The 16,372-nt window shown below is 36.2% G+C and overlaps 1 protein-coding gene across 1 annotated transcript in view; it reads left to right on the top strand.

The window, feature by feature from the left end:
• Positions 1–278: 278 nt before the first annotated feature.
• The window catches only part of ITPRID2 (ITPR interacting domain containing 2), a 100,485-nt gene continuing 84,391 nt past the window's right edge, over positions 279–16,372 (top strand). The window contains exon 1 of the mRNA XM_004267389.4: positions 279–370. The gene's annotated coding sequence lies outside the window, so the exon portion shown is untranslated. The remainder of the gene's footprint in view (positions 371–16,372) is intronic.

Consider the following 16,372-nt stretch of genomic DNA (forward strand, 5'->3'; position numbering starts at 1 on the left):
TCCTAGCAAAGGGTTAGGCAAATAGAATGGGCAGTCAATTAATTAAAATGCTTTTCAAAATGAACAAACTGACCTGGCTTTCTTGGTGAGCTATTACCAGGTTCTTTTGAGTTCTTAAAACATTTTCTTTACTCTCTGTTTCACAACAAACGTGGGCCAATTGCTGTGAGTTAATTGAAAAGGATTGTTTCCTAGTTGCCAAGAAACGGCGCTTTCTTACATTATGCAGGCCATTATGTGCACAGATCAAGCTTCCTGATTTTTCTTTCAGGGTTTAAGAATATTGGCTGCTGTGATTTAGTTGTCCCTTGAGCAGAGGAGCGCAAGTCAAGAAGGATTTCAGGGGTATTGTTCCATTTCAATTTACCAAGTAAGATTTGGATTTATTTGAAAGTGCTATCTTCTCCCTTATGCTTAACTTTTCCTAAATCACTTAAATGCTTTTGAGTGAATGGGTGAATATGAAACGATGACTTTACCTGGGATAGCTTCAAGTAAAATCGTGCTAAACTGATTTTCTTCCAGCTGAAGTTTCTGAGGGAAAAAAATTTTTTTAAAGAGGTAGCCCTAATAATTGAGGTCTGTGAGACAGCCTCTAGAGTTTGTTTCTCATTGTTTTCAGAGTAGTAGATACAGGTAAACCAAGAAGTTGTGAGTGTATTTAGGGTTGAAATTCTAAAATCATTGCTAAGGAAGCAAATATCATGATTTCTTATTTGGAGAAAAGATTTCAAATCTGACTGGTTCCAGCTGAGAAATGGACTTTATATTTGTTAACTTCAAAAGGAAGACTTGTTGATCTTATGTATAACTTGGTTACCTGTCTCTCTTAAAAACAAAGCCTCTCTGCTGGCTATTTTCCTCATGATTTTATCTTAAAGATGAAGATAAAATCAGGGTCCTGTACTCAGTGTAGCTTACTAATACATATGATACAAACAAAAAATGCACCCTTCTTTCTCAGGAAGGAAAATATCATTTATTGATTCAAGGTTAGCTGCTCCCAGGCAAAGTAGTGCTCACTGTGGGTAATAATGTGGGATAAGTGTTTGACAAGGACCCTGTGTATTGAGTTTGCTGAGTCAATTCATCCTCCCACTCTTAGAGTTCACACTTTCACAGGGTTAGGTTGAACTCTGTAATCCTGTGAACTTACAATCACAACATCACACAGTTTACATAGACTATACGTTGAAAACAAGCTTTGTCAAATTTGCAGGGAACCTAGCTGAGCGCTGTTATTGATCCTCTCTTTCAAAGTCATATTTTACCTCCTCTCCTGCATGGCTCTGGATTTCCTAGGAATGTATTTCCTTTACAAGGAAGATCATTGTAATGGATACAAGTCAGGTCAAATATTTGTCGTCTCATTAAGTAAGTTTCCATTTGTTCAGAGTTTGAAGACAACTGAGTATAAAGATGACCTGTGCAATATGAACCCTAGCTGATGCTGGAAAGAAAGCATTGCAGCATGCCTTTAATGATAATATGATTTGGGTTTTCCACCAGTGAACCAATACTCTGGTTAGGAAACTATTTTGTGCAATAATGTGAATCACTATCAATGAAGGGATAGTTGAATATGACATTCAAACCATCCATTTATTTTTAACTTGTCAAATTGGAGTCTCCTTTCTTGAATTTCTATACATTTTAAACTAAAATAACAAATCACAGTATCATCAGTTATCACAAATTCATTACACTGTATTTTTTATTTACATAGTAGTAAAATTAAGCAGCCCATTTAAATAAATGCATGGTTTGTAGTTATGTATACTTGGTGTGACTTACTACCATTTTTGGAACAGTGCATTTCTTTCCAGGTAAGATGTAATTAAACAATTCCATTCTAGCTTACATTCCCTTTTTTACCTTGTCAAAAAGTTCTCTTTGCCCTGACAATATACTTTTGATATTATTGGTATTATGGTGCTTAAAATATCTATGCTGGTAAAATTTTTGCCTAGTCATTTTGTATTTATTGGAGCAGGGTGACAGGTGAATATGTAGAATGGGTGGAGTAGAGCAGAAGTCAGACTGATACAATATCTTACAGGCAGATTTCTTCCCACCTAGCTCACCAGTTCTTCTTTGTAAGTATAACAGAGTGTTTGTGACATTAATAAACTATTAAATATATTTAATAGTGTAACAATAAATCTTGTCTTTATTTCTGAATGGTATTTTTTAAATTAAATATTAACTGATACTGATTTGCTTCTCTGTGGATTAAGAATTTTACAAAAAGAATGATGTCCACCTAGGATGGGATGGGAATCAGTCTATAAAATTTTTGTTCAACCTTAATTAAGAAGAGACTGAATTGCACTGACAGTTTGTAGATCACAGTGACTAAAATACCATAAAATGATAGACTTTGAAAGGCACTTATTGATTATTGAGTCTAATGGCTTTGAAACTTTATTTTGAGGAGTCCTACATATTCCCAAAAAGCATTATAACAGGTGAGCCTATGAAGGTAGGAGGAGTAGTTAGCTGGTGGTGTAGGGAAAACAAACTGTATTATCAATCAGCCCATGCTTTTCCAGTTTGTCTGCAAGAACACAGAGAGCCTAAGGGTATTTCACAAAGTCTTTGTGGAAATCAAGATACACTGCATTTATAGCATTACTCTGATCTACAATTCAAGGAACTCAGTCAAATATGAGATTAATTTGACATATCTCATACCATGCACTCAAGGTTTTTGACAGTCAATTCTTCTATTACAGGCACTCAGCATGTCTTTGATTGTTCTAGAATTATTTCAGGGATACTTACTAAGTAGCTTATCAATTTTTTTTAACACCACCTATTTTTAAATTTTTTTGAAAATTGGGATTGTTTATTTTATGGTACAACTCAAAATAATTTCAAAGATTTCTAAAAATATTATTGTGCCTTTGGTAATTTTCCCATACTCTTTTGATATGAAATTTACCTAACTTTAGAAATCCAGAATAATGTATAAAGTAATACAGTGCTTTCTTACTGTTACCTAAAAATGGTCTTTGTAATATTAGAAGATTGTCTAAACGGAGAAGATTATGCAAAATATTTCAGTAATTTTAATGGTCCTATTATTTATCTATACACAATCAGCACCACACTTTATCTTGTTCTGATAAGCCAGAGGAGACATTCCTTTTTTTTGCTCTTAATTTTGTTTTTAAACAAGGATTTTAAACTTCTCAACTGCAGTGATATGATTTTTGAATCACTCTTATAAGTTCCTTTTTCCATGTTTGCTTTTAAGTATTTCTTTCTGGTTTTTTTTCATTATTATCAATTTATTTGGCAGAGATTTAAAACAAAGTTTGACAAAACAAGGTATTTTTGAGGAAACTAAATTTCTATTAGGAGAGGAAAACAGAATAACCCCCACGGAGAGCAATCAGTCAATGTCACAAAAATTACAAATGTCACTCCAGCAATTGCTACCTGTTTATAAAACTAAAGGATTGAAAACAATTTAAATGTCCATCAATAGAAAACTCATTATTTAAATTATGAAGTATTTATATAATAAAATAGTATGCATCCCTATAAAGGAATGAAGAAACTCTATATGTGTAGTTGAAGAATCTTCAAGATATGCCGTTAAATGAAAAAAATCAAAGTGCAGAACAAGTATGTGGTGTACAACCATTTATACTAAAAATATAATTTAAATATGTGATTTTATATTCATAAAATACCTTTGATAGAACACACAAGAAACTGGTAATGGTGGTTGTCTCTGAGAAGGGGAACAGAATAGCTGATTGTTCCAGTTATCTATAGCCCAGAACTTAGCAGCACAAAACAACATCTATTTTATCACACTCACAGATTCTGTGGGTCAAGAATTTGGTTAGGGGGGCTTCCCTGGTGGCGCAGTGGTTGAGAGTCCGCCCGCCGATGCAGGGTACGCGGGTTCGTGCCCCGGTCCGGGAGGATCCCACGTGCCGCCGAGCAGCTGAGCCCGTGAGCCATGGCCGCTGGGCCTGCGCGTCCGGAGCCTGTGCTCCAAAGAGGCCCGCATACCAAAAAAAAAAAAAAAAAAGAATTTGTGTAGGGCACAGTGCAGGGGATGGGGGCAACTTATCTCTCTGGTCATTGATGTCTGGAGGTCCAGCTGTGAAGAACTGATTGGCAGCATGTGACTTGAATGGCCAGAGCCTGACACATCTGAAGACTCTTCACTCCCTGTCTGGCACCCAGGCTACTGACTCAGCTGGCACTGTTAACCAGGGTGCCTACAAGCAATCTCTCCAAGTGACTGGAGCTCCCTCACAGCATGGTGGCCTCAGAGTAATTAGACCTCCTATGTGGCAACTCAGGGCTCCAAGAGCAAGTGTTCCAACAAGCAAGGCACATGCTGCATGGCCTTTACAGCTAGCCTCCAAAATCATATCCACTGTCCTCTATTGGTTGAAGCAGTCACAAACCATATTTGGTTTACCCATTCATCTCTGGGTGTGCTTATAAGTATTTCTAAAACCTGAGAATACTATCTTTTCTTCCTTCCTTTTGAGCAGTTATTCTCAATTTGGCAATGTCTGAAGATATTTTTTGGTTGCACAACAGAGGGGGTGTGGTACTCCCAACATCTAGTGGGTAGAGGCCAGGGTTGCTGCTAAACGTCTCACAATGTACAGGGTACTCCCTAGAACAAAGAAGTATCAGATTCCAAACGTCAATAATGCTGAGACTGAGACTGGCTAAATACATGATTATGGGTTAGAGTTTTTGTTTTCAAAAATCTGAAATCTCATGTGCCTTCATTCCTTTTATTTATAATATTGGCCTACAGGATCACACCTAATTTTTAATTGAACCTTCTGGAATCTGCCTATATAAAGTCTAGGAATCATGATCTAACTGGATTGTCCAGTTTTCCCTTCCTTGATTATTACCATAATAAATATGACAATGGTCACATTATCTTTAAACTCATGTCACGTCCATATTACTAAATAGTGCTTTGTCTGAATGACTTGTACAATATTTCCCTCATTGCTTCTACTTGTGAATAAAGAGGGACTCATTAAGGCAAGACAATAATATCATCTGTTTAACTGTTGTGCTCCTGATTTCATGTCCAAAGTCACTCTTTAATAACCATTCATTCATTCTATAGATATTTATTGAGCACCTATCATGTTCCAGAAACTGTTTTAGTTAGGAATTCAGTAATGAATAAAATAAAAATCCCATTTTTGTTGTGATTACATTCTAGTGGAAATCGGAAGATCCAAAATCCCCCTTTCTTCAACCATTTTTGATCCTGGTCTATTACATGTTCAAAACAAAATAACAGAATCTGATGCATTATAACTATATAAATAGTAGCAAAAGTTTGGTCATACTTTTTTTTTTTTTTCCATGTAAACCCTCTGCTTCTTGGGGACTGCCAAGAACCTTTTCATTAATTTTTGAATTTCACTTTCTGGCAGATATCTCTGTTTTCAACTTGCTTGATGTATATTCTAGAGAAGACTGACTTTTGAAGTAAATTTTGAATGAAGGGAAATATAATGTTAGATGAGTTGAAATAATGTTAGTAAGAAAAGTCAATCTGGCATTTAGGAAAAAAAGGCATAAAAGTAAAGATGGAAAATTGTGAGTGGAAAGAGGCTAGTCAGGCCTGAAATTTATTTTATTTGCTATGCCAAGAAAAAAGGGAAAAGAAAAGAAAAAAAAGGATAAAAGATAAAGAGCTATAATGTATCTTTCCAGTGTAACCATAACTCAGAGTAATTCATTTTCTTGGGTAGATATTTCTATACCTGGTGAATTCTTCAGAATTTCTTACCTATGTCATAGTTTATTCCTCAATAGCCACTGATGAAGTTATTGGTTTCTTCTTTGGATAAGGAATGAGAAGCATAAATGAAGCAAGGTATTATAATTTTAATATTCTGATCCAGATATTTCTTTTGATTTTACTTTGTAGTTTCTTTCCTTCCCGAATGCTTTTTTTTTAGTGTACACAGAATTGTTTCCTTAGTATATATAGGAGTTAAAAGTTCTGCTAATATGTTAAAATGTGAAAAAAGGGATTTGATGCTCTAAAATTCTCAGACTTTGTAAAGTTATCAGTTTTAAGTAATCAGTTAGCTTATGAAATTTCTGTTTACCAAAAGCTATGATTCTCACCTTCTTCTGCTCTTCTATTTAAAAATAGAGATCATACCTAAGTAGGAGGTTATTAGTATAAAAAAATTCCAAAGAAACAATATAAATGTAGCTACAAAAAATGTTTAAAAATTATGTGAGTATATTTTCTGGAGTTTACTGAAAATGAGAGAAATTCTAATATTATGCCTTACAACTAGTTTTCTAGCAATAAATTTGAAAAAAATTAAAAAAAAAATTTAATCTCAAAAGTCTTAGTGGTACTGACAGATTACAGCGAAATTACCTTTGTTGTGTGAGCGAAACAAAAAGGCCTCTCTTCATCTTTGTCCAAGTCCAGGCTTTGCCATCTATAAGTGCGCTGAATGCGGGCAAGAACCTAGATTGTCTCAACCATAAACTCGGTAAAAACACTTATCTTGTAGTGTCATTATGGAAACTAAATGAGATATTACAGTTTAGTACTTGTCACAGAGAAACTATTTGGTAATATGATGTTCCCCTTTCTTTGCAACTCCTAGAGTATCATAATTCAATTCATAGAAAAGATTCTAAAGGAACCTTAACAATCATCTAGTTTGTCACACGTCTGATGCTTGAATTGTTTATGTTTTCCTGGTCACTAGCCTACGCTTTATTGTTCTAATAAAATAAGAGTTACCTCCTAAGACAACAGACATTTATAAATATTATGCTGAAACATATAAAATTGTCACTTTTATAGGTCAAACAGTCTAATACTGGCAAATTTCTTATGTTCCAATCTAATACATATAATATAAAAGCAAATCTTATTTCCCAAAATATAATTTTATATGATAAAGTCTGACATAACTTGATAATGCTAGAATGTAAATATACTTCTATTAGATGTTTTAAAAAAATTATAAAAAGACACTACTAGAAAAATAGTCCTTATGAGCTTTATGCACGGATCAACAAACTAGTCTGTGGGCCAAATCCAGACTGTCTTGTGGTTTTGTACAGCCCACAGGGTAAGAATTGTTTTTACATTTTTAAACAGTTGAAAAAATTCAAAGAAGGATAATACTTTGTGACACATGAAAATTATATGAAATTCAAATTTTAGGGTCCATAAATAAAGTTTTCTTGGAATAACCCATGCTCACTCATTTACATGTTGTCTTAGGCTGCTATTCTGCAAAGACAGAGTTTAGTAGTTGCAACATAGGTGTTATGGCTTGAAAAGCCTGCAATATTTATTATCTGGCCCTTTACAGACAAAGTTTGACTACCCCTGTCTTAGAGTCAAGCCGCCTACATTCGAATGCCATCGCCACCACTTCTTGGCTCTGTGATTTAGATAAGTTAATCTTTGTGAGTCTTGGTTTCCACATTTTAAAATAGGCATCCTAACAGTACTTATATCACAGGATAATTATGAGTAACTAATACATCATAAGTACTCTCTAAATGTTAGTATAATTATTAATATTCTTCCAGGGTGCTATTGTAAATGATTGGGGGGAAAAACTATAGAAGCTTGGAAGTGCAGGTGGGTGACAATTGTTGCGTCACCATATCATGATATAACACCAGTTGTCAGCATTCTATGGACCTAACAGTAAAATGTAACCACTTGCTCATAGGAATGATTTTAATACTTACATCTCACTCATACCACATGGACCATTTCAAGTTAAAAATATTTAAGTTTCTAAATTTGCAAGTGCTAAGCTGCAAAGTAGGGGCTGTTTTCTCCCTGGGACAATGAACATCTGCTGAAACAATTTGTCCAACAGAGCTTTTGCCTCTGCCGGCCTTTTTTTTTTTTTTTTAAAGAAATGGAAAAAGGATCATTGTTTAACTTCAATTCTTCTCATCTTCTAAACCAAGAAACAATTTCTCTCAGCACTAGATGTTTCTAGGATTTGGAAAAGTAAAGGGGCCTCAGCTTTTTATTTAGTTTTTCCTATTTTCAAGTAAGGGTAAGTAGAATTTTACTTAGAGCGCCATATTATTTTTTCCTTCTTATTTGAGTATTGTTTGAAAGACCACAGGCTTTTCTAGATGATTTAAGATTTCTGTAGTGAATTGAGCTCCACAGCACTTTCTAAGTCTAAGAGAGACTGGAGGGTGGGGTAGTGGTTATCACACAGCAGAAAAGGGGTCAAGCTTTAAATTAGAAAGGCTTTTAAGAAGCTCATATCTATTACTTTTTGTATGCAAAGTCAGAGTGGTCTGAAGGGAAGATGATCCAAAATCTTGAAAATAAATTAAATGCTCCCAAAGCTAAAATCCAATAGCATCCTAGAAATAATGGATGGTTAAGTAGAACTGCTGATAAACTTCAAGTCTAAGACTTATCAGTCAGGTTACCTCTCCAGCTTTTCTGCATTGGTTTCCCCAGGGAAGGCTGGAGAGAGGACACTTCAAGCACTCAGCTTTATAATGCACACTTAAGAAGGCAGTGAATAATAACCATTAGAGTTCTCTGGGTAAACCAGGTTGAATTAAAGGTGCTTCTTTTGTTACTTACTTTAAAGTAGAGCTTCTGGTCCTTGGGGATTACACCAAGAGCAATGAGTCATATCTGAAATGAGGAAGGGAAAGTGTTGTCAAATTTCATGTTGATTCATAAGAATAAGCATGAAAGGTTGTTCACAGTATTTCAGTGGGGGCAGGGAGACACAAAGGGAGACCAGAGAATCAAATACTTGAGCACAGAAGAGTTTCTATTTGCTATAAAAGATTGAAGAAACTTGCTGTTTTCAAACAGAGGACTTCATCATATATAAATTATTCCTGATTTTTTAAAATTTTATTTTATTCAAGTATAGTTGATTTACAGTGTTGTGTTAATTTCTGCTATACAGCTAAGTGATTCAGCTATATATATACACACACACACACACACACACACACACACACACACATTCTTTTTCATATTCTTTTCCATTATGGTTTATCACAGGATATTGAATATAGTTTCCTATTCCTGATTTTTTTTATTGTTTTCTAATTACTGTTATTTATAAAATGGTCAAGTATGTAAAGAAAAAGAAAATGTTTTAGCTACCAAGTCAAAAATATTTTGCCACCTGCTATGTATTTTGCCAGCCAGTTAAAATCTTTAGCATTCTTTGGTACAAAGCCTTAAGATGATTGTGGGGTGGATGGAAATTTTCCTCTGTTAGAAACTTTTGGATGATAGTCAAACACTTCTGTAATTTCCTTCACCACTTTTAGCTCCTTTTGGCATCACTTATTTCAAGTATGCCTCTGGAATGTCAAGAAAATTGTCAGATATTATTTTGAATATTGTATTTTAATGCAATATCAGGCTAAAGTTGTTCCTAGAGACTTTAGAAATAAAGGTAGAGTGCTTCTTTCTTATCTTTTAGCAAAATGGAAAACTTTAATTAAGACCCCATGGAGCTTTTGGTCAGTCTCCTACCTGTGAAAGTAGATTAGAAAAGAATTTTTATCCTCTGGCAGTAACAGATTTACTTTGGGGGAATGAGGGGAGAAGGAATTGAGTAGAAGGAAAACCAGAAGCTAGACTTGTCACTTAAGTTATCAAATGGTCCAAATATTTGTTCCAAAGCCACTGACTTCATTGGAGTTGTTTTGTCCTGAATATTGGCATTTGAGCCCTCCTCAGTTAAACCTTTTAGAATAATGACTCTGGCAATACTCTGGAATAAACTTTCCATGGTTATTTCCTCAGTTGAGTAAGTCTACAACTAGAAATTCTATCATTTCTGGCTACTCTAACTCCCGATACAAGTATGTGAGGTTTGTTGTCCTGGCACCAATAGGGAAAGAATGGTAGAGCAGGGAGACACCTCATGGGATCATCTAATCCATACTAAAATCATTCAAAACAGATGGTTCTTTAGTCAAAAGTTTTCCAAGGAAATCGTTACACTGGCAATTGCAGTATGACTAGGCTTATAACAATAAAAGAGGCTTGCTTGCCTTTCTGATCAAGAATCATTGCAATATCACACAAAGGGTGAATTCTTTCCTAAGAAGCTTATGAGTAATTCAGGTCTCTACAAGCATTCCAGGAACAAGATTCTTTTTGGTTACTAAGATTGTAAGTGTGATTTTGGCCCAAAGGCTTAAAACCAAAGCACATATGCTGTGTCTCACTTGTTCTATGGACCACTTCCTTTTTCATTCCTCTCGGTATTTTTTTTCTATCTCTGTTATCTTGAGAAACAATAAGTATTTTTAGCAGGCTCACCTGAATTAATCTCTTACAGGGCTAACGTATTTGAACTAACAACCACAAAAAATAATTTACGGGGAAAACTCTTCCCTGCTCTATATTTTCTAGCTCTTATCCCATTATTTTTAGCTTTGTGACCTTGGGCAAGTCATTTAAATTTTCTGGGTCTCAGTTTCCTCTTCTGTATAAAATAAGAACGTGAATCTAGATGACTGAAAGAGTCTCTTTTAGCTCCAACAGTCTATAACCCAATCTATCATAAAGCAAAATTGTGACCTTTATCACGAAGAAAGGACAGTGGGAGGGAAACGCGTGAGGAATTTTTTCTCATTTCTCTCACTCCTACAAATGCTGCAAATGGCTGAAGTTGGAGACTCAGAACTTTATTAGGTATGTTAATTGTCTGGGTAAAGTTTTGCACAAGGTTTTAGAAGCTGAAGGGGTGAGAGATTTTAAGCTACAATCTTTTATTTGAAACTTGAAACCTGTTGTATTTTAGAATACTGAATAACATATCATGTGTTAGTTTCTTAGGAAATAACAGCTAACTGAATTTAATAGTTCACATTAGTATTGACATCTTCCTTCTAATTAATAAAATATAATTTTTCCCCCCAAGTTTTGTGATAAATGTGCTTACTCCTGCAAATGGCCAATATTTCTTTCTAATACTCCTTTGCTGAAATCCTCCAAAAAAGTTCAAAATACTTTTACTCCAGATAGAAAATACTGCTAAAAATTTACTTTTAATGATTCCATTCCACATGCAAATAGACTTTTAGAATCCAACTCTTTATCTATGGCTCTGAGGGTCAGAGGGGAGAAGAATATGTTATTAACAAACCTCCTATTGCTCTTCTTGAGATTTCCTCAAATGGCAGAGAAAACTAAAACTATGAGAAAATTACTGGAGAGCTCTAATAATAATAATAAAATATCCAATTTTGGTTACACAATTTAATTAACATACTGGGGAAAGGAGCTAAAATAAAAGGACTAGTTATGTTTCATTTCCTGAATTGTTATTTCCAAAAATACAAACATTTTGTCCACTTCCCATTTTGTGGAGCTATTGCAAAAATTTTCTGCCATCACAAATCTTAGAGACAGTGAATCTTACTTAAAAGTTGTGGACAGCCTACTGCCGAAGTGCCAAAGTAGACTTGGTTTCATGTGAAAGATCTAGGAGCATAGCTGTTCTATTAGATTACGTTAGGAACCAGCCTTGGCGACAAGTTAAATCTTTCAAAGATTAAAAAATACTTCATTTTAACTGTCACTTGCTTAGTATGTCAGGCTGATTAAGGTTAGGTTAGCTCAGTGACACCATTGAGTGTTACCAAACAGTGCAAATAATTGTGCACGGAGAGATAATAGCTGCAAGAAGAGCCGGTGACCAACTACAATGCTTATGTTTTTATTTTTCTATCACTGCTGAAAAAGTAAATAAATTTAATTAAAAAATTTCCACAGAATTTATAAAACCTGATTTATTCAAAATTTAAAAATTGATCCATATTACAAAATCAAAATAATGTAAATAGTTTTATACCTTTTATTGGTAGAATATACAAACTCAGAGAACCAAGAACCTGTGACTTTCAACTTTAAAAAACCCTCATTTTCCAGTGTGTTTTCAATATATTCTATTAGATCTTCTTTGAAAATGAAAAGTACTCTACTACAGATTGCACTGATCTCAACAGGAGGAGAAAACAATCTATTTTTCATTAGAGTTCCTGATGGAAACAACAGAGAGAGCCAGTAATTTGTTAAGTGCAATAATGTCTCCATGAAAATCATGAATGAGGGACTTTCCTGGTGGAACAGTGGTTAAGAATCCGCCTGCCAATGCAGGGGACACGGGTTCAAGCCCTGGTCCAGGAAGATCCCACATGCTGCGGAGCAACTAAGCCTGTGCGCCACAACTACTGAGCCTGCACTCTAGAGCCCACAAGCCACAACTACTGAGCCCACGTGCCACATCTACTGAAGCCCACACGCCTAGAGCCCGTGCTCTGCAAAGAGAAGCCACCGCGATGAGAAGCCTGCGCACCGCAATGAAGAGTAGCCCCTGCTCGCGGCAACTAGAGAAGGCCCGTGCACAGCAACGAAGACCCAATGCAGCCAAAAGAAAATCATGAATGAAGGACATGATTTTTAAAAGATTAACTTGTGAGGATAATTCCCAGGTACATAATATTTTTCTAAACTGCCTTGCTTCAAGAAGGCCTCTCCAGAGAATAATTGAAACAATAAGAAAATAAACTTTAAAACATTATATAAGACATTCAATATATTTTTCTTCAAAATACATTTCACTGACTTAGTAGATATTCCAGGTAAGAAGGCACTAGTTTTATACTGGAATTTAGACATTTTCATTGGTTCAAAAGTATTCATTAAGAAAAACCTATATCTCGCTGAAGCACTGAGTCATAAGATTAAAAACTGTCCAATATTATTTTCTACTCCAGACAATATTATCTTTTGTGTTCCAACACTCAGCTCTTCCACCTAATTGGTACGTCTCATATGTTATATAGATAACAGCTCTTTTAATACTCCGAACCATTAGTTGTGTGTCCAAGATAACCTACATTCACAAATAGATAAGTACTTTCATTTTTGCATAGAAATGAAGAATGAGGAAATTTAGAAGTTAGATTTCTAAAAAGATAATTTAAAAGGTTCTCATTTAGCTATTTATCCATGTATCAGCAGCCTGGTGGCCCTAGTCACCCCCTTTGCTCAGTTGCCTACAATAGCTAACTGGAAATGGTCCCGCTTTTGCCCCTTCTCTGGGTCTCACATATAGTGTGAAACATAATTTTCTTCTTTTTTTTGTCTTGCTGCCACCCCTGCTTCCCACCCTACTTCCCATTAGATGTGGCAAAGGTCAGGGGGTTCATCCTCCCCACTTTACTCTTTAATTTCAGTTCCTACTAATGTTGAATTCTCTCTTTCACATCCTTCCTCCTATGGCTATCCTCTTCTATCCATTTTGCATAAACACAAATGTAAAACATGTGTTTTCATTTATTTCCCTGAAACACAATCACACCAGGCAGTTGGGTTAAAGGTTTGGGTGGATATCTTGGGATACGAGGGTATTATATCACAGCACAGCATGGCAAATAATGTGAAACTGAACATCAGACATCTCTGTTCACTGGCAGTATTTGCCACTAACCAGCACCTTTTCTCAGGACCTAGCTCCTAATGTCTTGCAGCCATCTTCCCTACCTCCTATTATCCTCCATTGCTTTTCCTGGTTTTGGAACACTTGATTCATCCATCTCTGGCTAAAGCAAAACATTCTTCTTACTTTATTATGCAGGCGATGTTTTCTTTGTCCAATTTTTAGCTCATTTTAGACAAGCGCCAAATGCAGAATCAAAGATGGCTCACCAAAATGGTTTTGCTAAATAAGACATTTTTCTCCATGAGGAGTTCCTTTTTTTTAAAATACATTTATTTATTTTATTTATTTATTTTTGGCTGCGTTGGGTCTTCGTTGCTGCGTGCAGGTTTTCTCTAGCTGTGGTGAGCAGGGGCTACTCTTCGTTGCAGTGCACGGGCTTCTCATTGCAGTGGCTTCTCTTGTTGTGGGTCACGGGCTTTAGGCATGCAGGCTTCAGTAGTTGTGGCATGCGGGCTCAGCAGTTGTGGCTCAACGGGCTCTAGAGAGCAGGCTCAGTAGTTGTGGAGAACGGGCTTAGTTGCTCCGCGGCATGTGGAATCTTCCCGGACCAGGGATTGAACCTGTGTCCCCTGCATTGGCAGGCGGATTCTTAACCACTGTGCCACCAGGGAACCCTCCATGAGGAATTCTGTTACCTGCCTTTGAGCTGCCCAACCACCCCCCCACACACAAGTTTTGTAGCACACTCTACATTTTAAAGGCCATTCAGCCAGCAAGGTATTAAGTTTTTGAAGGGCCCTGAGAAGAAACCTAGGATTCATTCCCATGTTCTTCCTATTCCCTCCTGACCATAACCAAATCCCAAGCCCTGTTGATTCTGCTGGAAACATCTCTCTTACTTCTACTGCTACCCTTATCCAACACAGCATTGCCTTTTCACCAGTATTAGTTCAACAGCCTCCTAACCCATTGTTGGGAGGAGAAACTTATCCTCTACCAACTTAAGTCCAAGTGGTTGGGAGCCTACAAATTAATTGATGACAGATAGATTAACAGGAGAAAAGTTAATTTTCACATACAAGTGAGAGGACCCCATATGAAGTGGCTCCCCAAACAGCTAGGAGTAAGGGTTTATATACAAGCTTAATGAAGGGGGGTGGATGAGTTTAGGAATTCAAAGGATGGAAGGTTCTGATGAGGCTTGTGCATACAATTTTCTGGAATGTCCCAATGCCTAAGGCCAGTCACCTTCCTGACTAGAGGCTTCCCCAGAGACTGGGTTTGGGGCAGCTGACTCTCATAAAGCCCTGCTTTAGTCAGATAAGGGAAGTCCTGATAAGATTACTTTCTGCAGACGTTTTCATTTTGAAGTAATCCGCATACCATTTTGGTGGGTTGATGATCCCTACACTATCTCCCTACATCCAGTCTTGTTTCCACACCTGTTCACGTTGCAGCCAGATGATACTTCTAAAACACCTGATCATGACACTCCCTTTCTTAAAAATACTTCAGTGGCTTTTCACTGCCAAGGATTATGATTTATAATCCTAGATTTACCACTTACCTACTAAAGCTTAAAGAACCAAAGAGTAAAATTGTATAAATCTAGCCTATATGGCCAAAGTTGATTTACATGGCAGGAAAGGTAAGGCAAGGTGGGTAAATTATGATATACCAAAACATTAGTATTTAGTGCCATGACACATTTTGCATCTATGTTTCTCAGATTTTACTTCTGAAATTCCTACTTGGGGCAGTGTGCCAGGTACCAAATCTTTTTCTCTTCCCTTCGATTTTGATTAACATTTCATTCCTTTAGGGCCTTACTGAAACGCCTGGCTAAGTTAGTTCATAAGCTTATTCTTATTAGTGTTAATAAGTTAATGTACTATGCATTTCCACATACAGTGTTTCTATTTGAATAAGGTCATTCATGACTAATACCATGGGATGACCTATAAAAGGCATTTCAGACCCTGAAGCAACAAGCTAAGGAGAAAATCTGAGCAAATGGGCTTTGAATACCCCTTAAACCCAAGGTTCTTGCTCTGCTTATGAATAGAACTGGCCCTGAAGGGAAGAATTCTATTGCCTTTCTATAATCTGCACCCCTCAGGAGAGGGGTTCATGCTACTCTGTATTACTCTATTATGTAGCACAACCTCAGTGTACCAAATGGGATATTTTGCTATCCAGCTGTGATTCCTACATACTTGAATTGTCCATATGTATTTTTAAAATAGATTTATTTAGATATAATTTACATGCCATAAAATTCACCCTATTTAAAGTGTACAGTTGAGTAACTTTTAGTATATTCTGAGCTGTGTGACCAACACCCCTATCTAATTTTCAAACATTCTCATCATCCCCAAAAGAAACGCTGTACACATCAGCAGTCATTCCCTATTCCCACCCCCATTACCTCAACCTAGCACTAGGTAACAATCTATTTTCTGGCTCTACAGATTTGTCTATTCTGGACTTTCTGTACAAATTGAATCATACATTACGTGACCTTTTGTGAATGGCATCCTTCACCTAGCACAATGTTTTCAATATTCCTCCATGTTGTAGCATGTATCAGTACTTCATTCCTTTTTGTTGCCAAATAATATTCCATTATATGGATGTGCCACCATTGTTTATCCATTCATCGGTTGATGGACATTTGGGTTGTTTCCACTTTTTGTCTATTGCGAATAATGCTGCTATGAACATTAGTGTACACATTTTTGTGTGGATATATGTTTTCAATTCTCTTGCTTGTATACCTTGCTGTAGAATTGTTGGTCATACGGTAATTCTATGTTTAACATTTTGAGATACTGCCAAACTATTTCCAAAGTGGCTACAGCAGTTTATATTCCCATCAGCAAGTATGAGCATTCCAATTTCTCTGC

This window comes from Orcinus orca, chromosome 7 (assembly GCF_937001465.1).
Source record: "Orcinus orca chromosome 7, mOrcOrc1.1, whole genome shotgun sequence".
Classification (NCBI taxonomy): Eukaryota; Metazoa; Chordata; class Mammalia; order Artiodactyla; family Delphinidae; genus Orcinus; species Orcinus orca.